This window comes from Sus scrofa, chromosome 14, assembly GCF_000003025.6.
Source record: "Sus scrofa isolate TJ Tabasco breed Duroc chromosome 14, Sscrofa11.1, whole genome shotgun sequence".
NCBI lineage: Eukaryota > Metazoa > Chordata > Mammalia > Artiodactyla > Suidae > Sus > Sus scrofa.
Window position 1 is genome coordinate 6639485 of NC_010456.5, and position 26422 is coordinate 6665906.

At 47.2% G+C, this 26422-nt stretch overlaps 1 protein-coding gene across 3 annotated transcripts in view; it reads left to right on the plus strand.

Annotated features, from left to right (window-relative positions):
* The window catches only part of SLC39A14 (solute carrier family 39 member 14), a 48445-nt gene continuing 22023 nt past the window's right edge, over positions 1–26422 (plus strand). For 2 of the 3 annotated variants that reach the window (XM_021072999.1, XM_001925697.5), the window contains exon 1: positions 18–193. The gene's annotated coding sequence lies outside the window, so the exon portion shown is untranslated. Of the gene's footprint in view, positions 194–26422 lie in introns of all 3 variants that reach the window. The other variant, XM_005657235.3, reaches the window with a different exon arrangement.

The window sequence follows — 26422 nt, forward strand, 5'->3', positions numbered from 1 at the left end:
GTATATAGCGGGGCATGCGCGCCGCGCGGGGGACGGACGCAGGCAGGGGGGGTCAGGGCACGCGGGCTGCCTGCGCTGGCGCGCCGACCTAGCTACGCTGTCTCTGCCGCTGCTGCAGCCACTGCCGTTGCGGGCTGCTCGAGGGCCTGGCTTGTGAGGGTGCTCGGGGCCAGGTGTGTCCGCCCAGCTTCAGGTGAGGGGTGGAGGGCGCGCGGGCGGGGCGGCGCGGTGCCCGGGAGATGAGGCATCGCGCGGAGGAGCAGTGCGCCTCCAGGGCTCCGGGTCACCGGGTGGGGGTGGGGGCACGGGCACGGTTGCGCCGAGGACCCGGAGCCTGGCCGCGGTTTCGAAAGCCGCTCTGGAGGGCCGGCACACGGCCCCGTCCGCTGGAAGGAGGCGACACCTGGCCGCGGTGCCACGACGGGGTTACTTGGGGGCCAGGGGAGGGAAAGCGCAGTTGCGGTCCCTTTGGCTGGAGAGCGGGGGATGTAGGAACAAGAGCAGGATGTCTATAGCCGCGCTGAAAGGCTGAGAGAGGTTTCCTTAGTGTCGAAGACAGAAAAAGCGGAGAGTAGACGGGCACAACTGAGGGGCAGCTCCAATGAGGCACTGGTTCTGGACCTAGCTTTTCAGGAGCTGAGTCCCCCACCCAACACTGGTCAGACCACGTTCCAGCTGAAGGCAAATGCCCGGCATCTTCCGGCTGGCCGGAGCAGGAGCTGGAGAATGGCAAAGGAGGGACTAACTAAACTCTGACCCGGCTTGTCCCGTGGGCACGGCTTTTTTAGCTATTTTTGGTCCCTACCGACTGAATTAGGTGGTCTGGCGGAGGCTGCCCTCTCTTGGTGGGTTAACGCAATGGGTCAAAATGCCATCCAAGCCGTTTTACCCTATGTTCCTGAGGTCCAGCTGAGTTAAGGAATTTTCCTCAACTCTCAGTTGTGGCTTCAATTTTGAGGATCTAAAATCTACCAGGGCTGGGTGGCCAAGAGGACCTGTGATTGTGATTTGGTGAGGGGCTGAGTACTCTGCTGGGGCCTAAGAAAGGGGTTAGGGGGCAGGAACAGCTTTGACCTGACCCTTCATCCTGGAGCCTCCTAGGCTTGGATTTGACTGGAGTTACTCTTTCGTAGGAACCCCAGGCCACCTAGGTCGGCTGGTGGGAAGTGGTGAGGGGAACATGTAGTGGGTACTGGCCTGGCCACCTTGCCTCAGTCCCAGCTTTGCCCCTAATTTGTGCTATGGCCTGAAGAAGGGGACCAGTGCTAAGGTCAGGTTAAATCTGTGGGTTCACCCACAGCGTCTATGATTTATGATTACTCTTTAACTCTTAAAACCAGAGCCATAAAAACTGAGAGAAACTTGATGAAGCCAGAGAAAGAATGTTGAGAATCGTAACTTTTAACAGCTGGAATTAAAAACTATATATTCCATTTTCTGTTGGAGGCTAGTAGGTAAGGTTTTCATTAATTGTGTGATAGCCACTGCACAGACTAGTGGTACTCTGCCTGATTTGCAGGTTTGATTAGAGGGCACCAAACAGAATTATTGACCCTATCATTTAGGTGAGAATACTACCTTGATCTACCAAACCCCCACTCTCAGTAATTCATCCCTTCAGTATGTAAAATACACAGCGCCTGGTCTTTGCTTGGCTCTGCACTGGCCACTGGAAGGTGCAAAGAGAGGATGGGGCCTGGCTCCAGGAGACCCTTATTAGGGTCATAGATGGAGAATAAGGTAGCAACACAAGAAAGTTCCCATTGATGTGTTTGGTCAAGTTCAGAGAAGACAGCACTCCCTTAGAGATGGTATAAGGTAGCAGGAGAATTTCAGGCTTTTGAGCCAGGTAAATCTGTTCAGATCCTGGCCCCATCACTCTGCAGCAGGAGACACTTCTTGATGTTCTCATATGGCGCAGCATGTTGTGATTGTGCCTGGAACATAGTTGAGGTCTTGTTATCAGCATCATCTCGGTGGGACAGGCTGGCTTATTTAGGGGTCCCAGGGGCTGATGGGTAGATTGGATTGTAAGAATGGTATGAGCCCAGTCCCCCCTTAGGAACATGGGTGCAATTTCCCTGCCTTTCTGGGTAGGCCTTTTTTCTGTGGCCTGCGAGGGACTGTCCCACAGATTCACTGTCCCACGGAGACTTTTCTTCCACCTTTAGTTTGGGGAGCTACTTTGATTTCTTCAGGTAAAGGAAATGTCCCTTTTCTGGGCTGATAATAGGTAGGAAGGACAAACAGTGTGTAGCTGTCTGTGTGTGCATGTGGGCATGTTTGGAAGTATTCATGTGTGCGTGTGCACAATATATACATATCAAGTCACTGGACTGGTTCTTTTCTCAAACACTTTCTGCAGCCTTCCACTTTCCTTACCTGTTCACACTTCACTCTGTTTATTCCTGGAGGACCCTCAGTCCATGTCCAGTATTTACAAGATCTTAGGATGTAAGTGGTAGTGCCATGAATAGATGTATATGTCTGGAAATCGGGACCTCCTCCAAAATAATTCAGCCTTTTCGCACTTGAGGCTTGAAGAAAGTAACAACTTAAGCATTTTGTAGAACCACAGACGATAGGACATTGACCAGGAGGGACTTTAGGAATCTTGAGTCTAGGCCTTTTGTTTTACAACTAAAGAAACTGGATCTAGACAGGTTAATTGGTGTTCCCAAGTCACATTGCTTGCCAGAGGCCACGAGGCTTGTTAGAGAGGACCAAAGGTTCAAATTTTATTCCTAAGTGTGATGATAAAATTGTTGATAATCTTAGACTTTTTCTTGAAAACATGAAGAAGAAAGAGCCAGTTGTCCCTGTGCTTATTTAGGAAGAGGGGGTTCTTTGCTTGTGTGGATAGAAATTCCTTCTGGAGGAGCCTTCTCTTTCCAGACTCCCTGGTGACATAGGAGGGTAGGGGGTGGATGAGGAAGGGTCATGCTGCTGGGACCCCTGTCTGCAGAAGGACTACTCTGACCTCAAGGCTGGCGGGCTGGCAGAATGCCGGCAGATAAGGAGTCCAGAGTCTGCTGCCAGCCAAGGGGCCTTCTGCCCTTCCCAAGGCAAGCAGGGCGGCCTCACCACAAGGTCTCTGAGGCCCAGCTGCCTTGTTCTCACCCGTACTTGTGGCCATCCCCTCTTATTGGGCCTGGGTGAGATCTGGAGACAGAGCCCCCTGTGGGCCCTCTGGGACTCCCACAAAGAGGGAGGGAAAGTGACCACAGAACCAGCCTGGAGCAAGCACATTGCATGCCCATTTGTGGGAAACCAAATTTCCTGCCTGGGATCTGACTGCATCCTCAGGCCTCCTAACCTTCCAACAGCCTCAGGCCCAGGAAAGTCCTGGGGTTTGGTAGAAGGAAACTGAGTGTGACTGTCCTAAATTTGTTAGTTACCACTGGATCCCTAGAGGCTTTTATTACAAAATTAGTAATTAATAAAAAAATGGTTAGCTAAACGTTGGGAATTCTTTTTTTAAAAAACATTCATGTTTTAAACAATTCATTTTCCTTAAAAACATGTCCATGAATTTTTTTCTTCCAGTTTTATTCAGATGTAACTGACAACACTGTATCAGTGTTCAATTGTGAAATGAGTACCACAGTCAGATTAATGAAGGTACATCAACTCACAGAGATACGAGATTAAAGAAATAGAAAAAAAGTTTTTCCTTGTGATAAGAACTGTTAGGATTTACACTCTTTTTTTTTTTTTTTTTTGGTCTTTTTGCCTTTTCTAGGGCCGCTTCCCAAGCCATATGGAGGTTCCCAGGCTAGGGGTCTAATCAGAGCTGTTGCCGCTGGCCTACACCAGAACCATAGCAGCAAAGGATCTGAGCCACATCTGCAACCTAGACCACAGCTCATGGCAACGCCAGATCCTTAACCCACTGAGCAAGGCCCTGCAGAGAACAAACCTGCAACCTCATGGTTCCTAGTCTGATTCATTTCTGCTGTGCCACGACGGGAACTCCAGGATTTACATTCTTAACTTTCATGTATAACCTATAGCAGTGCTAATTATATTGATCATGTTGTACATTACTTACTTAGTACTTAATTTTTTTTTTAATGTATTTTCTAGGGCTGCCCCCAGGGCATTTGGAGGTTCCCAGGCTAGCGGTCTAATTGGAGCTGTAGCCGGCAGCCTATGCCCAGCCTATGCCAGAGCCACAGCAACACCAGATCAGAGCCATGTCTGCGACCTACACCACAGCTCACAGCAGTGCTGGATCCTTAACCCACTGAGCAAGGCCAGGGATCGAACCCACAACCTCATGGTTCCTAGTCGGATTCATTAACCACTGAGCCACGATGGGAATTCCACTTTATTTTATTTATTTATTTACGTAGTACTTAATTATAACTGGATGTTTGTAACTTTTGAATGCCTTCATCCAATTCCCCTCCCTCCCCCAGGTGCATGTATTTTTATTACCAAAATTTGGTTTGGGTCTGAGGCCTTTTCTTTGGGTCTCTAGGTCCCCTAAATAGACTTGGGATTTGTTTGTATATAAAAATCACACCTGCATGTATCACCTGTGCTTTCTTGTTTCTTATCTTTTATGAAAATATTTTCACCGTATGTGAATTATATCTCAGTAAACCTGGAAGAAAAAAAGTTTTTTCACTAGCCTAGTTCAAAGATCAACACACCCACACACTCTTAAACAGTGAAAAGTCTTCCTTCTACTCACCCCACCCCATTTCTACAAGTGTACAAGTTAGCATTTTAGACGTTGTTTAGTGTCTTGCTTTTTTCACCTAGCAACTATACTAGATCTTTCCATATCCACTTATGGCATACTTTTATTATTTTACCCTAATTGCATATCCCAGAATAGGGAAGCAAGGTAATTTTTTAACCAATATGTTGCTTCCCTCTCTTCCCTCTTCCCAACTTGCATTGTTTCCAGTATTTTGTTAGATACAATGCTGCAATGAATAACTTTATACAAATGGCATTATGTGTACAAATACAACTACAGAAGAAATTCTCAGAAATGGGGTTGCTGGGTGACAGGATATGTACATCTATTAATTCCTCTCCATAAAAAAATAAATGTTCCACTTGTGGCTCAGGGTTAAGGATCTGACATTGTCTCTGTGAGCATGCAGATTCGATGCCTGTCCTCACTTAGTGGGTTAAGGATCCCATGTTACTGTAGTTGCAAATGTGGCTCTGATTCAACCTCTGGCCAGGAAATTCCATATGCTGCAGGTGCAACCATGTTAAAAAGGAAAGAAAAAAATAATACCAAGTGGGGTTGGGGAGGGATGGATTGGGGTTAGCAGATGCAAACTATTAGATGTAGACTATATAAACAGTAAGGTCCTACTGTATAGTGCTGGGAACTGTATTCAATGTCTTGAGATAAACCATAATGGAAAAGAATGTAAAGAGAAAAAATATATATATTTAAAACTGAATCTCTTTACTGTACAGCAGAAGCTAACAACATTATAAATCAACTATACTTCAATTAAAAAAAATAATAAATAAGAGTTCCCATTGTGGTGCATCGGAAATGAATCCTACTACTATCCATGAGGATTCGGTTCAATCCCTGGCCTTGCTCAGTGTAGTCCGGGATCTGGTGTTGCCATGAGCTGTGGTTTAGATAATAGGTCGAAGACGTGGCTTGGATTCCACGTTGCTGGGGCTGTGGCATAGGCTCGTAGCTGTAGCTCCAATTCGACCCGTAGCCTGGGAACTTCCATATGGCTCACCTTTGGCCCTAAAAAGCAAAAAGTAAAAATAAATCAACAATAATAGGAGTTCCAATTGTGGCTCAGTGGTTAACAAACCTGACTAGGAACCATGAGGTTGCGGGTTCGATCCCTGGCCTTGCTCAGTGGGTTAAGGATCTGGTATTGCCTTTTGTGAGCTGTGATGTAGGTTAAAGACGCAGCTCGGATCCGAGGCCAGTGGCTACGGCTCCGATTTGACCCCTAGCCTGGGAACCTACATATGCCACAGGTGCCGCCTTGGGGAAACAATAATAGAGTCAGAATTTAAGATCTTTGCAAAACAGTCCATGTGGAGAATCTTCCTCACCGCCCCCCCCCAGCCATGTTTGTGGAAGTTCCCAGGGCAGGGATTGAACCCAAGCCTCTGCAGTGACAACACTAGATCCTTAACCTGCTGCACTGCAAGGGAACTCCCCAGAATCCTACTTTTTAAATCCACACACCTAATTTAATCTTTTTTTCCCCCCATTTGTAGCATATCTTTCTAGATGAGTGGATCTTAAACTTTGATCCTAGGATTCCTTAATGTTGTCTTTTGTTTATTGGCTATATCTAATGACATTTATAATGTTAAAATTAAATATAAAAAGTTGCTTATTCATTTAAAATTATAAAAATGAGGTCATTATGTGTTAACATAAAAGCATGTTTTTAGCAAAAAATTATGTTTTTCAAAGTTAATAAAAGCAAAGGGAAAAAGTGGCATCTTTACATTTTTGCACATCTTCAGGATTTCAGAATAATGATTAGATAATAATGAGAGAATAGATTGTAATAAGTGTACATAGATTTGCTGGTTAATACCAAGAACAAGAACAAGCTGAAGTCCCAAGAACAAGCTGAGTTAATGTCTGAAAACACACGCATTTACATCTTAAACTTCTACCTGAGAAATTTTCAGAAAACTTAAGACAGCACAGGCACACATTCGTCCCACTTCACGCAGGCTCTGAGAAATGAAAGTGAAAAAGCTTCTAACACCTTAACTTTATAATAAAACTTGTTTTTATTTCACAGTCCCTCTAAACAGTCTCAGGGACCCCAGTGTCATCTAAGACCCCAGTTTCAGAATTACTGTTGTCAATCACTTAGTTTCATTTTTGTAGAGATAAAACCTTTTTCTGCGTTTATATTTTTCAGTTACTACCTAATTAAATTACTACCCAATTAAAAACAGACAGAACTAGCATAAAGAAGTTTGGGAACAGGCACTGCAGACCCTTGGTAAATGAATCCTGGGCTGGTACCAGCTGAGGGGGCCTCTTTGCTACAAGGATACACAGGAGAAATGGAAGGGATAGGCCTAGCCAGCAGAGCTCAGCTAAGAGCTCCCACTCTCCCACTCCATGAAGCCAGGCAAACACTGTCTGTGTTCCAGAGATGCTTGTAAAATACGTGTGGAGATGAGCTGAGTACTTGTGGAAATTACATGCTATGGCATGGTGTTCTTTAAGCTCCACTAAGTGGAACAGATAAGAGACCCATAAAGAGGCTAATGGAAGGCAAGTGACTGGGGGCAGGAGTGGTGTGGAAAGGCTACCAAGAGGTGGAATTGAGGAGTTCCCGTTGTGGCGCAGTGGTTAACAAATCCGACTAGGAACCATGAGGTTGCGGGTTCAATCCCTGGCCTTGCTCAGTGGATTAAGGATCTGGCATTGCCATGACCTGTGGTGTAGGTTGCAGATGAGGCTTGGATCCTGAGTTGCTGTGGCTCTGGTGTAGGCCAGTGGCTACAGCTCCAATTAGACCCCTAGCCTGGGAAACTCCGTATGCCGCAGGAGTGGCCCTAGAAAAGGCAAAAAGACCAAAAAAAAAAAAAAGCTCAATTCCACCTCTTTTTTTTTTTTGGTCTTTTTGCCTTTTTAGGGCCGCATCCTCGGCATATGGAGGTTCCCAGACTAGGGGTCAAATTGGAGCTGTAGCCTGCAGCCTCCACCACAGCCACAGCAACACCAGATCCAAGCCTCGTCGAGACCTACACCACAGCTCACACAATACGGGATCCTTAATCCACTGGGCAAGGCCAGGGATTGAACCCACAACCTCATGGTTCCTAGTCAGATTTGTTAACCATTGCACCACGACGGGAATTCCTCGTATATCAGTGGTTCGTTAACCACTGAGCCACAACAGGAACTCCCTTGAGCCAAGTTTTGATGGAAGAGTTGTGTGAATAATGGCACAAAGAGATATATTTCTGGGGTGGGAGTGGTCACTAGAGGCCAGAGTAGCTGGAAGAGGGAAGAGCAAGTACATGGCTGGTTACTCAAATACTGGAACCTTCTCATGTTTCAAATTCTTTTTTTTTTTTACTTCCATTTTTGGTCATCCCATGACATATGGAGTTCCCAGGCCAGGGGTCAGATCCAAGCCAGGGTCTTTTCCTAACCCTTAACCCACTGTTCCTCTGGTTGCCTGGAAAAATTACCGCAAACTCTGTGGCTTAAAATGGCAGGGATTTATTCTCAATTCTGGAGGCTAGACGTTCAAAATCAAGGTGTTAGCCCGGCCATGTTCTCTCCGATGACTTGGAGCGGGGGGATGCAGTCCTTCCTGCCTCTTCCCACCTCTTCTGGCTCCAGGTGTCCCTGGCTTGTGGCAGCATCACTTCTGTCTCTGACTCGTCTCCCCACATGGTCTTCTCCAGGTGTGTCTGTGTCCAGATCTCCCTCTTCTTTATCTCATAAACATTACCCAGCCTTGAGGACCACCCTGAAGCCCGAGATGATTTCATCTCCAGATCCTTAAATAATTATGCCTGCAAAGACCTTATTAATCAATAAGGTCACATTCTGAGGTTTGGGGTAGACAGGGATTTGGGGAGGTATTCAACCCATCACCCTCAGAATGGGGCAGTTGTCCTCTGTAAACTCCGGTTATAGAGCTGCAGTAGAAAAGGGAGTCTCTTGTTATTTTTTTATGTAGTTATTGTCTTTTTAGGGCCACCACCCATGGCACATGGCGGTTCCCAGGTTAGAGGTCGAATCAGAGCTGTAGCTACTGGCCTATACCACAGTTGCAATGCAGGATCTGAGCTGGGTCTATGACCTACACCACAACTCAATGACAATGCTGGATCCTTAACCCACTGAGTGAGGCCAGGGAGCAAACCTGTGTCTTCATGGATGCTAGTCAAATTCATTTCCACTGAGCCACAATGGGAACTCTGGGAGGTTTCTTTTTAAGCCTTGGACAGAAAGTAGGCCTGGCTGCCGTGGAGGCAAGGACCCACCCTCAGGCTGCCTGCTCCCCTCATGTTGAGACAGATCTGAGAACTGGGTGGGTATAAATTATAAAGGTGGCCTCAGAATCCCTACATTCCGGACACTGGAATTCCAGCCGCTTGTTTCTGTGCGTGGGGTTCTCCTTGAATGTTCGTTTCCCTGTAGGGTGGGCAGGGCAGATTCTGTGGGACCCATTTGGTAGAGGGCGGAACTGACTTGAAGAGTTTAAATACATTGCAGAATGTCAAGCTGATCTGTGACTAGTCCAGCAACCTGACCAGACTGAAGTGTCAGACCAGTGTCCCTGACAAGAACCAGGTTGATGTGTCAGAACTCTCTGTACAGATAAGACACCTGGATCTCACCCAGGAGACTCTGACTGAGGAGAGATGAGGTGAGGCCTTGCCCACTGGGGCTGCCAGGTTGAGGAGAGGCACGCATGTAGTCCAGCCCATGACCGATTAGGCCTGGAATCTACCTCCAGACTCCAGACTCCAGAGAAGAGACACTCAGTGGGTTAAGGATCTGGTGTTGGTGTCAGCTGTGGTGTAGGTCAAAGACTTGGCTTAGATCTAGTGTTGCTGTGGCTGTGGTGTAGGCCCACAGCTACAGCTCCGATTGGACCCCTAGCCTGGGAACCTCCATATTCCTCAGGTGCAGTCCTAAAAAGACCAAAAAAAAAAAAAAAAAAGAGGGAGAGAAAAGGGGAGAGAAGCCTTCTACTTGGTCAGTCATCTTTAAGCCTTTCTCATTTCCTAATTGAACTCTAAAATTAACTTCATAAAGTCATGCAGATTCATTATAGGAAATACTGATGAGTGAAAAGATAACAGAAGGTATCATTAAACCCACCACCAAGAAATAACAGTTAAATATTTTTAAACTTTTCCCTTGAATGCATACATTTTAAGCAAAACTGGTCTGCTGTACCTACTTTTGCAGGCTCCCCCCCCCCCCCCCCCCCGGCCCACTTCACATAAGAACATCTTTCCATGTCCTTCCCTCAGATACTAACCTTTGTTGACCTATTACATGTATCAGGTACTGTATTTGTTTGTTTGTTTTTAAATTTTGGAATGCTTCACGAATTTGCGTGTCAGACTTGCTCAGGGTCGTGCTAATCTTCTCTGTATCATTCCAATTTTAGTTATGTGTGCTGCTGAATCGAGCACCAGGCGCTGTATTTATACTCAATATATCACTTAATTTTCTCAGTTGCTCCGAGAGAGAGAGACGGTTAGTAGCTTTGTTTTCCTGTATAAGGACGATAAGTCTCCTTGAAGTTGTGACTTGACTCAAAGCCTTGAAGCTAGTAAGTGCAGATTCAGGATCCACACCAAAGTCTGTTGCACTCAGAGCCTAAGCTCTTCTTAATCTCTGTGTTTGAACTCTGTTTATTACTTGGATTCCCTTACTTTAGCAGCCCCCTTCTATTGTACATTTCGGTTGCTTGCCGTTTTTCACTATTACGAGCCCTGCAGAAGCTCAAGCTCCACAAGGGTAGGGACTTTTGTCTTTGGGTCATTGCCATATTCACTGTGCCCACACCAGTTGGTACTTGATGGGTATTTGCTTTTGAATGTATACTTCTATGAAATTCCTTAAAGCTGAATGCCCCCATTCAAGATGTCATGAGTTCCCAAAGTAGAGCATTGAGACTAGACAAGACGACTTTAAAGTTTTTTTTTTCCTGAAAAAAACAAAACAAAACAAAACAAAACAGAATGTTTAAGACTAGCTAAGAATAGTCTTAAAGAGAAAGTAGTAGAGTTCCCGTCGTGGCGTGGTGGTTAACGAATCCGACTAGGAACCATGCGGTTTCAGGTTCGATCCCTGGCCTTGCTCAGTGGGTTAAGGATCCGGCGTTGTGTGGTGTGGGTCGCAGACATGGCTCGGATCCCCTGTTGCTGTGGCTCTGGCGTAGGCTGGTGGCTACAGCTCTGATTAGACCCCTAGCCTGGGAACCTCCATATGCAGCAGGAGTGGCTCAAGAAAAACGCAAAAAGACCAAAAAAAAAAAAAAAAGAAAAGAAAAAAAGAAAGTAGTGAAGGTGGACTTGCTTTACCAGAAAAAATTAAAAATTAAATGTGGGGAGTTCCCAGCATGGTTCAGTGGTTAACGAACCTGACTAGGATCCATGAGGAGGTAGGTTTGATCCCTGCCTGGCCTCGTTCAGTGGGTTAAGGATCCAGCATTGCCATGAGCTGTGGTGTAGGTCACAGACACTGCTTGGCTCTGGCGTTGCTGTGGCTGTCTGGCTGTCGTGTAGGATGGCAGCTACAGCTCCGATTAGACCTCTAGCCTGGTAACCTCCATATGCTGCGGTTACGGCTCTTAAATAAAAAAAAAAAAAGTTAAAAAAAAAACTTAAACGTGACATGGACGTAGGATAGATAAATGGAACAGAAGAGAAATGTCCAAAGAAACAGTCCTCAGCCCATGTAGGCACGTAGTAAACAGTAGTCGTATTATTTCTTACTGCTTGTGTGATTTTGAACACGTTTTCTTAGCCTCACCATCCTCATTTGTAAAATGAGAATGATGCCATTTCTTCAGTTTTAAAAAGGTTTCTCGTTTTGTTTCCATGTTTCTGAAATAGGGAGGAGTCTTATTGACACATGCATTTAACAGAGTATCTTTTTCTACTCTGAAAAACTGTCATTGATACTTATAATTAAGGAGGCACTATAGACTCCATCTTAATAAGGTTGTTGAGAAGATGAAATGAAATAATGAAAACAAACTGCCTTACATAGTACCTGGCAGACAACAGAAAATCCTTGCTTATTGTGGATGAGTTACAGGAATGTTCAGATGCAAATGCCAGAGTCCAGTCAAGGCTGGTTTGGGCAAATAGCATATAAAGCATCTGGCGATTAGCTGTGGGAGGCCAGTGTGTTCCTGCCCAGTGGTGCCTGCAGGGACCCAGGCTCTCTTCAAGGGATATTTCTGCTCCGCCATCCTTGGCACTTAAGACACCTTCTCAAGGTGGTGGAGCCTGTACCTCTGAGCAGGAAGGAAGAAGAGAGGGATGGGATCCCAGCCATGCAGTTACATTCCATTGGTAGAGTAGCCAGCTGTCTCCTTCCTCAGCACAAAGGATGTAGCTGTCTTCACCTGGGTTTCTTACCTTTTATAGACTCTATAGTTGAGATTTACAAGGAAAAGAGACTGTTCATTAAACAGCATTGGGATAACTGGCTAAAACTTTTTTTAAAAAAAAGTTATTAGAACCTCTTTCTCACACTGTGTCAAATTCTAGATGAATTAGGGATTTAAATTTTTTAAATGCAAGAACATATACGACTATATTTTTATAACTTGAGGGTGAGAAAGGGTTTCCAGGAATGCTCTCTACTTAAAAATTTTGTCAATAGGACCAGTTAACAGAATTAAAAGGCAGAATGACTAAGCAGGAAGAGTATTTGTAATATGTGACAAAGGTTAATATTTGTACCATACTGTAAACTCATCAGTAAGTGAATGGCAAAAATGGGCAGAGGAGAGTGATGGGCAATTTTTAAAAGAAGGAATTATGTTAAAACCTGAAAGTGTGTTTAGCCACACTGATGATCAAAGAAATGCAAATTAAAAGAATTGTAAAAATAGTTTGGGAGTAACCATCATGGCTCAGAAACGAATCTGACTGAATCTGACTAGTGTCCTTGAGGACGCAGGTTTGATCCCTGGCCTCTCTCAGTGGGTTAAGGATCCTGTGTGCTTTGAGCTGTGGTGTAGGTCACAGACGTAGCTCAGATCTGGTGTTGCTGTGGCTGTGGTGTAGGCCAGTGGCTATAGCTCTGAATCGACCCCTAGCCTGAGTACTTCCATATGTCATGGGTGTGGCCCTAAAAAGACCCCCCCCCCCCAAATTGTAAGAATTGTTTTTAACACTATTTGGCAAAGATAGAATCCTGTTTTAATACTCAGTGTTGGTGAGAATCTTATGAAGCAGGCATCCTTATCCACAGACAGTAGGAGTATTAAATTAGTTAAATCTTCAGAAGGATAGTTGAACATACTGCATAGTGAGTTTTTTCTTTTCTTTTCTTTTTTTTTTTTTTTAGGGTTGCACCCGTGGCAAATGGAAGTTCCCAGGGAAGCCTGAAAGGTTGGTTTGTGTGGGAGAAAGTGAGGTGGGGGGGGTGTCCTGCTAGTCAAGAGTGCCCTGTAAATCACAGGGAGCAGGCCAAACTGCTGGCCAGTGTCCTCCTTTCCTGGAAACCAGAGGGCTCCCAGCCAGCCCCAGGGCTTGCTTTTCTCAGAGCACAGAGTACGTGAGGCTTGGGGCGAGGTGCAGCCATGCTGGCCTGCGGGGAAACTGGCCCTGCTTCGCCAACCAGAGGCAGAAGGGCCTGACCACTCCCTCCTGGCCTCTGCTCCCTGACTTTGATTAGCCTCTGTAGATTTCAGTGCTGACCATTTCCCGACGTAGGGGCTGGGCAAGTTCTCAGGATACCAGGGGGAAGTTTCCAGGGGTAGCAAGCCAGGGTTGTTCTCATCACCTTTCCCAGAAAGACACAAAAAAGTACAAAGTCACCTGCTCCCCCAGCCCAGGCCACTAGCCAGAGTGCTGTCTGGGACAGCCTGACCAGCCCTAGGAACAGAGATTCTTCCTTGGTTCCTGCTCCTCCTGCCTCAGCCACCACCCCGACATCCAGCAGATGCCGTGGAGGTGCCTCCCATGGCAGAGGCCTTGACCGTGGCTCTGCTGACCAGATTGGGCCGGTGACCTTGGCTCCTCAGAACTCTCCCTATTCTTGGCAGTGGCCACGAGCCCCTCCCCCCGCACTCAGGATGTGTGCAGTTGGCACAGAAAGAGGTTGTAAGCAGCAGCACTAAGACTCAGGGTTTCCATGAGCAGCTGAGAAATTCTCGAAACAGCCTGTACTTGTGAGGTTTCCTTTTCTTTTCTCTCCCTGCCACGGGGAACAGTTAACATGGTATTTCCAGCAGGGCTGTCAGCTGGTGCCTGTCCTCTTTATTTTTTTACCTTATGTTTTATATTCCAACTCCAGATGAACTTCTGGCTCTCTGGGGTCTTCAGCTCTATGGGAGCTGCAGGGGGGGTGTGTCCTCGCCCTGAAAGTTGCTAATGGTTCAACTGGGGTTCAAGACCAAAGAACAGTAAGGTTCTAAACTTAGGCACAGCCACAAGGGGCCAGCGGGAAGTGAACACATCACTCAGCAGATGTTCTTTGGGGGCTGTATCAATGCCAGACACTCACTCTTCCAGGCTCAGGGAAGAAAATAGGCCTGAGTCTCACCGTTGTGCAGTTTATAGTCAGTAGGAGGAGAGAGATAGTAAATACATAAACAAAACAAGAATATGTACATATATATATAAATGATATATGATAAGAAAGAAATAAAAGTGTTGGGATTCTCAATAACTCAGGAGTAGGTTTTTTTTTTTTTTAACCCCTAAACTAGGTGGCTCTCCACTTTGAAGAAGTGACATTGGAAGTGAAACTTGATGTGAAGATGTAGGGGAAGCGCTTTTTCAGCAGAGAGGCAGCCAGTGCAAAGGCACTGGATGTGCTAAAGGGACAGAAAGAAGGCCGGGTGGCAGGATCCTTGTGAGGTCTGTGGGGTGAGCAAGGTCCAGATGTTATAGTGACTGAGATGCCAGGAAAAGGGCTTTATTTTTTATTTTTTGGCCGCACCTGTGGCATTTCCCGGGTTAGGGATTGAACACACGCCATAGCAATGACCCAAGCTGCTGCAGTGACCACACCATCCTTAAGCCACTGTGCCACAAGAGAACTCCAGGGAAAGGGTTTTAGATTTGATTCCACCTGTACTGGGTTCAAACCAAAGAAAGTGCTATAGTCAGCTGTGTACTCTAAAAGGATGACTATAGGAATTCCCATCGTGGTGCAGTGGAAACAAAACCAACTAGGAGCCATGAGGTTGCAGGTTTGATTCCTGGCCTTGCTGAGTGGGTTAAGGATCTGGCTGTGGTATGGGTCGCAGACGTGGCTTGGATCTGGCGTGGCTGTGGCTGTGGCATAGGCCAGCAGCTGTAGCTCTGATTAGATCCCTAGCCTGGGAACCTCCATATGCCGCAGATGTGGCCCTAGAAAGAAAAAAGAAAAAAAAAAAATAAGGGTGACCCTTTAATTGAGCTGTACGCTTAAGACTTGGGCTCTTCACGTGTGTATATGTTACACTTTAAAAAGAGTTCCTGCTGTGGCACAACGGGCTTGCCAGCTGGCATCTCTGGAGTGCTGGGATGAAGGTTCCATCCCTACCCCAGCACAGCAGAGTAAGGATCCAGCATTGCTGTAGCTGTGGTGTAGGTCCCAACTGCAGCTCAGATCTGAGAGAAAGAGAGAGAGGACTCAGGTAGGTTAGGGTGAGTGCCCAGTGGAAGCTGGAAGGGATTGGTTAAGAGATTTTACATTATTTCAACTAGCATCTCAAATTCACTCAAATTCCCTGCCTGCAGTTTCAGACGGTCCTTGTGCATCTTCTGGAGAAGTCTTCAAGAATGAATTGCTCTTGAGTGAGGTCTTGACAAATTTTAGCATTCAAAAGGAGGTTGTTACCGAAACCTTGTACTGTACATGGGTGTTCATGTTGCTGTAGTCGATTCGCTCTATTTGCTCTTCCGCTGTGAGAGGTGGCTAGTTTATTTGTGCACTCTCCTGCTGATGGGCTTCTGGGTTGCTTCCAAGGTTTTTTTGTGAATAGTGTTGCCGCAAGAATTTTTTATCTCTAACTCCTTTTTTTTCCCCCTCTCTGTTTGGGGTTGAAAGTCACCTAAACTAGAGGATGTCTGAGTTGCAAGCTGAAATCAGAAGCCCTTTCCAGGGGGCAGTCCAGTTGCTCCTTGGGGTTTGTGTTGGCAGGAGAGGGTAAGCCTTTAAGTCTGGTTAGAATGTTAATCCCTTTTTAATAAGCAAGCAGTTTGCAGGAGGTCGGCGGGGAGGGCAAGTGGAAATACATGTGTGAGGGTCGTGTTGTCAGGGAGGTCCCTTATTGGCACCATATTACCTGGGGACTGCTGCCGTACCCATGGCCTTGAGGGGTGTGTTATCCTGAGAAAGGGGAACTTCTCTGGGTCTTTTACTGGCCCCGATCTGGATCTGACGATGATAGGAGCCAGAAACGAGGTTGCCTTGGCTCTGGAATCCCATCTTGCTCTGGACAGCCCCTCTCCAGGGCTCTGGCTGGTTAGAGATGGGGAGTCAGCAGGGCAGAAGTGTTGGGGTCCTTATGCTCCCCTTTGCACCTTTGACAAAGAAAGAGCTTTGAGGAGACACTTGTCAGCTCCTGCCCTTGACCCTGTGGCCCTAAATAACTGCATCTTCAGTGCACTGTATCCCAGCCATCCTGTGATTGCTGGAGAAAGTGAGGGTATGTCTGTTTACATAGGCATTTGTGGTTACATATCCATTCGTGCTGAAAGAACTTATTTAGATCCTTCCAACCTCCTAGGATTGTTAAGAAACAACCAGGAAAAGTAACTGAAGGTGTTAGAACAGTCGCTCTGAGACACTGCACCATTGAGATGGAGTGGTAGGTTCAGGGGAGGATGCCAAGGCTTTCCTGACAGGGTGGGACTTAGGCTGGGGGGGAGGGGGGATTTGAGGGGAAGCAGAGATGGTGCTTTTTCCTTCAATTCATGGATTTCTGTTTTGTTTTGTTTTAAACAACACACTTGTGGAGAGAATGCTTGGAACACATGTGGGCTGTGTTCAGCTTTCTGACTGATGTTTCTACCAGATGTTAATCAGACTTTCCAGTCTTGGTCCTGTGGGCGGTGTAGAGACAGCCCAGGCTGGGGGCAGGCATTCTGAGTGCAGCCCAGGGTCTCAGCCAGAGTCAGGGCAGCTAAGGATGAAGGATGATGGGAGCCTCATTGGAGGACCCATGACAGCCAGGCAGAGGGACTAAACTTTGCTGTTGGGTGGAGGGGAGTGACGGAAGGTAGGTATTTTAGCAGGAGAGTGTAAGGGCAGTGGTTTCTCTCCTGAGTCCTAAGAAGAGGGGTGCCCTGGTCCCAGTGAGGCACAGGGTGAGGAAACAGAGGATGAGGGAAGGCCTTTGACCTCAGTGACCTCGGGCCGGGAATGAACCATGTGGGAGGTTTGGGAAATGGGAGGGAAAAGGGAGGAATGAGTCAGGAATGTAATTTCTCAATCTCCTTCCCCTTTTTGCCACCTTTCTCTGATTTGGAAATAGGGGCTTTTTTCTCTTTTTCCCCCTAAACATCTTTCTCTGGAGAGTGAGGCTCATTCACAATTCTGCTCATCACTATTTATAGTCACAGAAACCTAAGGCCTGAGACGCAGCCTGTGCCTTCCTTCTGGGGCCCTGGCCAAATGCTCATGAACAGTAACTGTGAGGAGGGGCCACCACGGGACAGCAGCGGCTTTTGGTGAAGAAATCTGGAAATCTAGCCATCATCCTCTGAAAATAGCTGTCCTCCTCAAACCTCCCTTTGCATCATAAGTGCCCAGAGAGCTTCCTAAAACCTGGACTGCCGGGCCCCACCCAGAGTTTCTGATTCTGCAGATTTGGGTGGAGCCGAGAACTTATACTTGGCTCAGGTTCCCAGGTGATGGATGCGGCTGGCCCAGGGACCACACTCTGAGAACTGCTTTCCTAGAGAACGTACTCCCACCCCCGTTCAGCATCTCAGCTGTAGAGAATGGCATGGTCAGGGTCTTTGAGTGGGGGGCTTGCGCTGGCTGCAGGATGGGAGGGTTGGAAAGGGGGGAGGTAGAGGTGAGCAGGATGTGGAGGGAGGGACGCCGGGCGGGCTGGCCGAAGCACAGTCTTTGCTGCAGGCAGGGCAGTGGAGCCGTCCTGGGGTTCCCTGAAGCAGGGAAACCAAGCGTGCCTCTGCCTGCTGCAGCCCACGGTCTTGTAAAGGCTCACTGTCTGGGAAGAGCCCACCTCATTGCCCAGAGGGAGCCTGCAGCTCAGAAGCCCTTCTTACCCATTTTTGGGAAGAAGGGAACCTAAGAGACTCCTTGTCAGAGGCCCTCGGTGGCAAATTCTGCCTGCAGGGTGTTGCTGCCCAGGAGTTGCGGTTGACATTTATAAAGGACCCTCCTGCTACAGCCAGAGAGTTGAGGGGGCTTGTCTCACCCTGACTGAGGAAATGATGGGGGGAGAGTTGGTCTTTTCAAACTGATTCCAGTACTGTTGGTTACCAGGACAGTGGTGTTTCTCTCCTTGTAGCCATTAAAGGGGAGTCTGTTCAGCATTTTAATGCATTGAAAACTGTGAGGTCAATGGACCCAAGGGGCAGGGAAGCACCCCTGGCTGCATTGAAGCTGGGAGAAGGAAGCCTTGCTTTTCAGACCAGACTGGGTGCTGTGTTCTCCCACCTGGAACCCAGAGGACCTCCTACCTGGTCTCCTGACCATTCTTGGCCACCTCCGGTCCATTCTCCACAGTGTAGCCAGACCAGTATACTGAAAACTCTGGCATCTACCTTCTTAGATGCGGCGTCTTGGCTGAGGCATTCCAAATGAAGCTGCATCTTCCTGGAACACCCCACCCCATCTCACTCCTTCACCTTGACGTGGCTCACTTTTACACACCCTCTTTCAGGTCTCAGGTAAAATAATCTCTCCGCTTGGAGGTCTCCCCTGTTCCCTGACACTAGACCTGACTGCCCTACTGTGTTCTCCAAGCTGATGATGTAGATTGGCTTGTTTACCAGGCATCCACACCAAGGCAGTCCTGTCATTTGCTCCTCTTGTCTGGTGTGTTCACTAATAGCGCCTCCTTTCGCTATCGAGCGCTTTTCTTTGGGCAAAAAGTTAGAGTCTAAGCTAATGAAAGTAGAGAATCAAAAACATGACACTTGCCAAACATCCTTTCCCTGGAATTCCTAGTGTGACTTGCATTCTGCCAATTCGCCACACTCAGTCCAGTGTTCAACGTGTGGACACCCTCTTGCTCAGGATGCCCTCTAGGACATGCATTTTACTGGTATGGGTCATGGCAGGGCCAGCAGGATCCTGGAGCAGGCAGCTTCCCTGTGCCATAGCTACCTGATAGTGGGGGTAAGGGTAGGGGGAGCTTCTTGGGGATTCCCATGATTACCTAGGCTTTGTGCATGCGTGTGTGTGTGTGTGTGCGCGTGTGTGCGCGCGCGCGCGCTTTTTAGGACGGCACCCTTGGCATTTGGAAGTTCCCAGGCTAGGGGTCACCACAGCCCTAGCAACATGGGATCCAATGTTGGTGTCTGCAATCTATACCGCAGCTCACAGCAGTGCTGGATCCTTAACCCACCAAGCAAGGCCAGGGATGGAACCCACATCCTCATGGATACTAGTTGAAGTGTAATCTGCTCGGCCACAACAGGAACTCCCAATTCCCTAGGCCATTTCATGTACCTATATGAAGTTCCTGTCCGTACACAACCTTGTCATCACTGTTCTTGTAAGTTGCTTGTTGAATTGTTTGCTTTCCCTGCTCTGTGAGGGCAGGCACTAGGCCCTCACATCCTTATTCCTGGTATGAAACCAGTCGGCAATGCATATTTGTTGAATGAATGAACTCTCGGACTGTGTTTTTTAAAGTCCGGCAGGGGTAGGTAGCTAGCCTTTTGTTCAATGAATATGAACAAAATTGAAGGAATGGGGATTGTTTAGTCTAGAGTAATAAGTGTTCCGGACATCTGACTTCAGATGATGTCTGAAGGCCCCAGGGTGGTAGATGGTGGGAGTAGGATGTCTGTAGAAGGAGATGCTGGGCTCCTGTTCCTTATCGAGCTGTAGGGGTGATGTGGGCAGACATCAGTTAGATGGGAGGCTGGACTCGGCATCTTCCAGCAGAAAATTCTCTGCTTCTCCCCCCTTGTCTGCCCAGCACTGGTCCAGGCACTGGGGGTTTTGTTGTTGTTTTTACCTACATCACAGCTCACAGCAATGCCAGGTCCTTAACCCACTGAGCGAGGCCAGGGATCGAACCCGTTTCTTCATGGATCCTAGGCAGATTCGTTTCCACTGAGCCACGACAGAAACCACCCAGGCGCTATGCTACGGGGAAGCATAAGAGGAGGACCTCTTTGCCTTCAAGGAACAAAAAACTGTTGAGAAGGCTCCCCGGAGACCAGGTCATTAGGAGTCCAAAGCAGTTGGAGATTAGTGCTCAGAGTGGTCCAGGAAGGCTTCCTGGAAGAAGTATTCTGAGAATAGGCAGATTCAGGTCTAGCTGTGGGTATTGGCCTGAAAGCTTGGAGGACAGGGAACAGAAGGAACAGACCTAAGTACATACTGTGCCGTCACCTTTAAGCTCTTTCTCATTTATCAGAATCCCCCTGAGAGGCTGGATATTTCATAGAGTAATTGGCCCCAAATTTGAACCCAGCCCAGCTTGTCATGCTGTCTTATGATTTAGCCACTAGATCATATATTTTACTTATTTATTTGACCCCACATAACAAATTGGGGAGTTTTGCTTCAAGTGGATGATGTCAGTGGTGGATGTGAGGACCTTGTTTCCTAAGCCACACACCGCACCCCATGGCCTGGCAAACAGAAGTGGACTTAGAGGGACAATAGGTCAGAATTTTGCAATGGAGTGTCTGGGAAATGTTGATGGATGAATGATGAGAATAGGGATGACTCGTCCCGGCCTCTACTGGGGAAGTCCTGCCGGCTGCCCCTTACAGGGGTGCTAACTCAGTTGATTTTGGAAGATTTCTCTGTTCTCTGCCTGGTCAGGCCCAGGCTCCACAGGCATGGTGGAGCCTGACAAATGCTCTCCTCTCCCCTGCTGGTCCAGCCCTCTGGGCCTGGCTGTCTTTAACCTCATTCAGGGCTCAGTGTGTGGCTAAATCAGCCACCCCCTGCCGTCGTCTGTGGTCTACAGTGCCGCCCAGGGCCCTTCCTGGCTCCCTTCGTGGGCACTGACACGCACAGTGGGGGCTCAGTAAATATTGGTCGATGAGCGGCAGGCTCCTGGTTCTAATTTTGTTCCCTGCTTCTGGGTCACTGCTTTTTTTTTGAAAGTTTTCTCATCTCACCATGCAACGTGAGGTTTCACAGGGACAGCACAGGGCCTGCGAACCCGCGAACTCGAGGTACCCCCGGCCCCTCCCACAGTCCTTCCTCACTGTTTCCAGAGCCCCCCACCCCTCCCCACCCCCAGGGCCTTTGGCTGAGCCAAAGCTTGAGGCTAGGTTTCTGGGAGTTGAGCAGGAAAAGGAGAGCACATCCTTTTAGGGTATATAGGAGAGTGGTTGGGGGTGGGGGAGAGATGTGAGGGAGGCAGAATAATGGGCCTGTTGAATCCAGGACTGGCTTTCAAGCTCTGATTTGCACCCTCTTTGGGAGGGGGTTTCAGCTTGTTGAGAGGAGAGTAGCCTCTGAATGGTGTTCCTTCGGTGGGTAGCGAGGACCACAGGCTAGGCAGTTTGGGGTTGTTTTTTTTTTTTTCCAGAACCTTTTGGGCCCCAGAGAGTATGTACTTGAGTACCAAGCTGTGAGACTCCTGGTTTTCTAACTGGGTCTATTGGGATTTACACAGAGGACTGTATCGTTATTAGTTTCACCATGAATACCCGGTGTACACTAATTGTTTATAGAACACTTGGCAGTTTTTGTGGTCAGATTATTAATTTTACAGGTTCTAGCTTTTGTTCCATGCAGAAAAAGTTCTTCCTGACTTTTTTTTTTTTTTGTCTTTCTGCCATTTCTAGGGCCGCTTCTGCAGCATATGGAGATTCCCAGGCTAGGGGTCTAAACTCCTCTGACTTTTTTTTTTTTTTTTTCAGATTTTTTAAAAGTATATTTAATTTATGGTGTTGTGCCAATTTCTGCTGTATTGACTTCTTTTTTTTTTTTGTCTTTTTGTCTTTGTTGCTATTTCTTGGGCCGCTCCCGCGGCATATGGAGGTTCCCAGGCTAGGGGTCCAATCGGAGCTGTAGCCACCAGCCTACGCCAGAGCCACAGCAACACGGGATCCGAGCCGCGTCTGCAACCTACACCACAGCTCACGGCAACGCCGGATCGTTAACCCACTGAGCAAGGCCAGGGATTGAACCCGCAACCTCATGGTTCCTAGTCGGAATGCTTAACCACTGCGCCACGACGGGAACTCCAGTATTGACTTCTTGATTATAAAAATAATCACTCAGGAGTTCCCGTCGTGGCTCAGTGGTTAATGAATCCTACTAAGAACCATGAGGTTGCGGGTTTGATCCCTGGCCTGCTCAGTGCGTTAAGGATGTGGCGTTGCCATGAGCTGTGGTGTAGGTCGAAGACATAGCTCAGATCTCACGTTGCTGTGGCTCTGGCGTAGGCCAGCGGCTACAGCTCCGATTCGACCTCTAGCCTGGGAACCTCCATATGCCGCAGGAGTGGCCCTAGACAAGGCAAAAAGACAAAAATAATAATAATAAATATTAAAATAATAAAAATAAAAATAATCACCCATAGTTTTTGTTTTGTGTCTTTTTAGGGCTGCACCCATGGTACATGGAGGTTCCCAGGCTAGGGGTCAACTGGAGCTATAGCTGCTGGACTACACCACAGCCACAGCAATGTCAGATCTGAGCCCTGTCTGTGACCTACACCACAGCTCACAGCAACGCCAGATCCTTAACCCACTGAGCGAGGCCAGGGCTGGAACCTGCGTCCTCATAGATGCTAGTCAGATTCTTTTCCACTGAGCCACGACGGGAACTTCCACCCATGTTTGCTTATGTTGCCATGCCTATACCACCCATTGGTGTGCATCAGTGAGTTAAGGTTAAAACAAAAAGTCAAAACACTCGAAATCCCACCATTCAGAAATGGTGAGCATTATTCCAGGCACTCTTGCAGGCATGCTCACAGATGAATGGATACAGAGAAATACATATAAATACTGCTATAAAAAAAAAGGTATTAAAACTTGCCTGGGTGTAACAGGAGAAGAAGAAACTAGTAAAAGTAAAGGAATTATTGAGCTGTAAAGGCTAATATTTATTAAGCTGTGTGTTTCACAAGAGAGATGATTTCCCAAGAGACCCCAAAAAGGCTTAAAAAAAGACTTGTGAGTCACATCTGTAATTACTTATTTCATTTTAGACAGTATTTATTGACTCTGCTATGAAAAATGAGGCCATTAGCATTTCCACATTTTCCCCTTTCTTCCCTTGTCTTGATTGTGTTAATTATGTTATTAAACGGCCCATGATTATAGCATTTAGATTCTGTCCTATAATCATAATCCACATAGTTTTTATTTCATATTTGAAGCATTTTAATGCTTACCTCATTTCTGCATTCCTGAGCTCTTCCGTTTTTATTTTTCTACTCATTAGCCGCATTTTATTATCATGTCATTCCCCCGCCGCCCTCAAGGGGACTGAAGTCTTGACTTTTTTCATGCCTGTTTTGACCACATTCATAGGACGTTATGGCCAGAAATAATATTCATTGGCTCCTGTTTTCTTTCTTGCAGAATTATGTAAATGTTGTTGCATTTCTTCTGATACTAAATCTCACTATGGAAAAGATGAGGGCAGTATGAATTTTCTGCCACTTGAAAGAAGTTTTAGTATGTTTCACAATTTTTTTTTTTTTTTTAAGAAAAATTTTTTGGGGAAAAATTTCTTCTGAATGCCTGGAAAAGTCTTAAGTTCAGTTAACTGGGCAATGTCTCAGCATTGAGCCTTCTGCATGAAATGTTTGTGGAGTACAGTGTATTATTTCAATCATCAGGTTCTGTTTTTCCTTTCATTTCAGGGAAATCGTGTGCTTTTAATCTTGGAACAAATCTTCTGTTCTAGTCTCGGTTCTCTCCTGCAGCAGCACCGATTATCCTGATGTTGGTATTGTGTCTTTTCCATCTGCAGTCACTATGGTTATCTCAAACTTTGTTTTGTCCGTATTTCTTTTTTTCTTTTCTTTTTACAGCTGTACCTTGGGTAAATGGAAGTTCCTGGGTCAGGGCTTGAATTGGAGCTGCAGCTGCAGCTGCAACCTGCAATGCCAGATCCTGGCCACTAAGTGAGGCTGGGGATAGAACCTGCATCCTCACAGAGATGGCGTTGGGTCCTTGACCTGCTGAGCCACCATGGGAACCCCTTGTCAGTATTTCTGTATGAAATTACTGGCAAGATTTTGTTCTGTTCATTGTAATCTATGTGTTGGCTCTTCAGTGATGTTCTGTTCTTTTTCTGATAAGCGTGAGTCTCTCTCTCTCTTTTTTTTTTTTTTTTTTCTTTCTTTTTAGAGCTGCATCTACAGTATATGGAAGTTTCCAGGCTAGGGGGTCTAATCAGAGCTGCAACTGCCAGCCTACACCACAGCTCACAGCAACGCTGGATCCCTGACCCACTGAGCGAGGCCAGGGATCAAACCCGTATCCTCATGGATACTAGACAGATTCGTTTCTGCTGCGCCACAATGGGAACTCCCCTGCATCTCTCTCCTTTTCTTTCTTTCTTTCTTTCTTTTTTTTTTTTTTTTTTTTTTTTTTGCAGTGTCCTTTGGTTTTTCAGTCCCATCCTTGCGCCCTGAGTTTATTGCCAGAATATTCTGATTGGGTTATTCCACAGAGGAAGTGCTTTCTCTGGAGTGAGGTATTCCTTTGGGTCGACCTCTCTGTGTCTCGTGTGGTTGGCCTGCTGTTTCTTCTCATCGTGTTCATGCTGGTGCTGTTCAGCCCTGTTGGCTCTAAAATAAGACAGTGACTTTCTTCCCACCACATTGGGGCTTTCTTGTCCGCACACCAACAGTAGCAAAGCTGATGAGGGCTGGGTATTGATGGCGTGTTCCCTGGAGCCTGAATGAGTGGGGAATGTGGAGACAGGGGTGAGACGGGGGTCTGCCCTCTGCTCTGGGACTTCGGTGGCGGCGGCCCCTGTGGTGTGGTTCAGCCTGCGGACTGGGGAGATGCTCCATGCCGTCGGAGATGGGGAAGCTCTCTGCAATTGGAAGCTTTCCCTGACTGAATAGGTGGCCTTGGAGCCCGTATTTCCCTCAGAGAGAGTCTGCCCATTGCTCTTGTTCCCCTTCCACCTGTTTGTTTTCCAGCACCTTTTCCCACTACTTCCCGGTTGAGGAGGAAGAAGGCTTAGTGGCAGTTTGCCTCTCTCCAAACCTGGGGCGGGTGTAACCAGAACCCTCCCGGTTCTGTTCTCATCACCAGGGCTGAGAGGGAGGGAAGCTACCAGTGGTGCCACCTACATTCCCTTCCTTGGCTCTGGTTTGGAAGTTAGCATGTCCAGTTATGCCTGTTGCCTTGATGGCCTGCTGTTGGTGACTTTTTGGCGTGCTTTTTACCTTTTTTTTTTTGTCTTTTTGCCTTTTCTAGGGCTACTCCCGCAGCATATGGAGGTTCCCAGGCTAGGGGTTGAATTGGAGCTGTAGCCACCAGCCTATGCCAGAGCCACAGCAATGCGGGATCTGAGCCGCCTCTGCAACCTACACCATAACTCACGGCAACGCCAGATCCTTAACCCACTGAGCAAGGGCAGGGATCGAACCCGCAACCTCATGGTTCCTAGTCAGGTTCGCTAACCACTGCACCACGATGGGAACTCCCGCCCCCCCCCCTTTAAAAAAAAAAAAAAAACCTCCAAAGTTAGTTAAATACGGGAGGGAAAAATCATGATGCCATTTCAGTTTTCCATCTTAATTTGGAAATCTTTATTTTTATCTCATGTTTCAACATACTTCCCTCCCTTTCTTCCTTCCTTCCTTCCTTCCTTCCTTCCTTTCTTTCTTTCTATTTTTCTTTTTAGGCCCACACCCACACCATCTGGAGGTTCCCAGGCTAGGGGTCAAATCAGAGCTGTAGCTGCTGGCCTATACCACAGCCACAGCAACCTAGGATTCGAGCCCACATTGGTCTTTGACCTACACCACAGCTCACAGCAATGCCAGATCCTTAATCCACTGAGCAAGGCCAGGAATCAAACCTGCGTCCTCATGGATGCTAGTCAGATTCGTTTCTGCTGAGCCAGGGAACTCCAACATACTTTTCTTAATGCTCAACGCTCCGTGGGTTTGTTTTCCTCTTTCCAAAATAAGGGAGCAGACCAAGTGAGACCAGTGAGGTACTGCGTGTCCCTACCGGTTAGGCTTCTCCTAGTTACAGACCCAAGTCCCGGAAGACATGCCAGGCTTTTTGAGTCCTCAGGACCTCCACGTCCTCCCTGAGGCCTGGCTTTGTCTTCGGTCTGCAAGTTTCTTTCTTTTTTTTTTTTTTTTTTTTTGTCTTTTTGTCTTTTGTTGTTGTTGTTGTTGTTGCTATTTCTTGGGCCGCTCCCGCGGCATATGGAGGTTCCCAGGCTAGGGGTTGAATAGGAGCTGTAGCCACCGGCCTACACCAGAGGCACAGCAACGCATGATCCGAGCCGCGTCTGCAACCTACACCACAGCTCACGGCAACGCCAGATCGTCAACCCACTGAGCAAGGGCAGGGACCGAACCCGCAACCTCATGGTTCCTAGTCGGATTCGTTAACCACTGCGCCACGA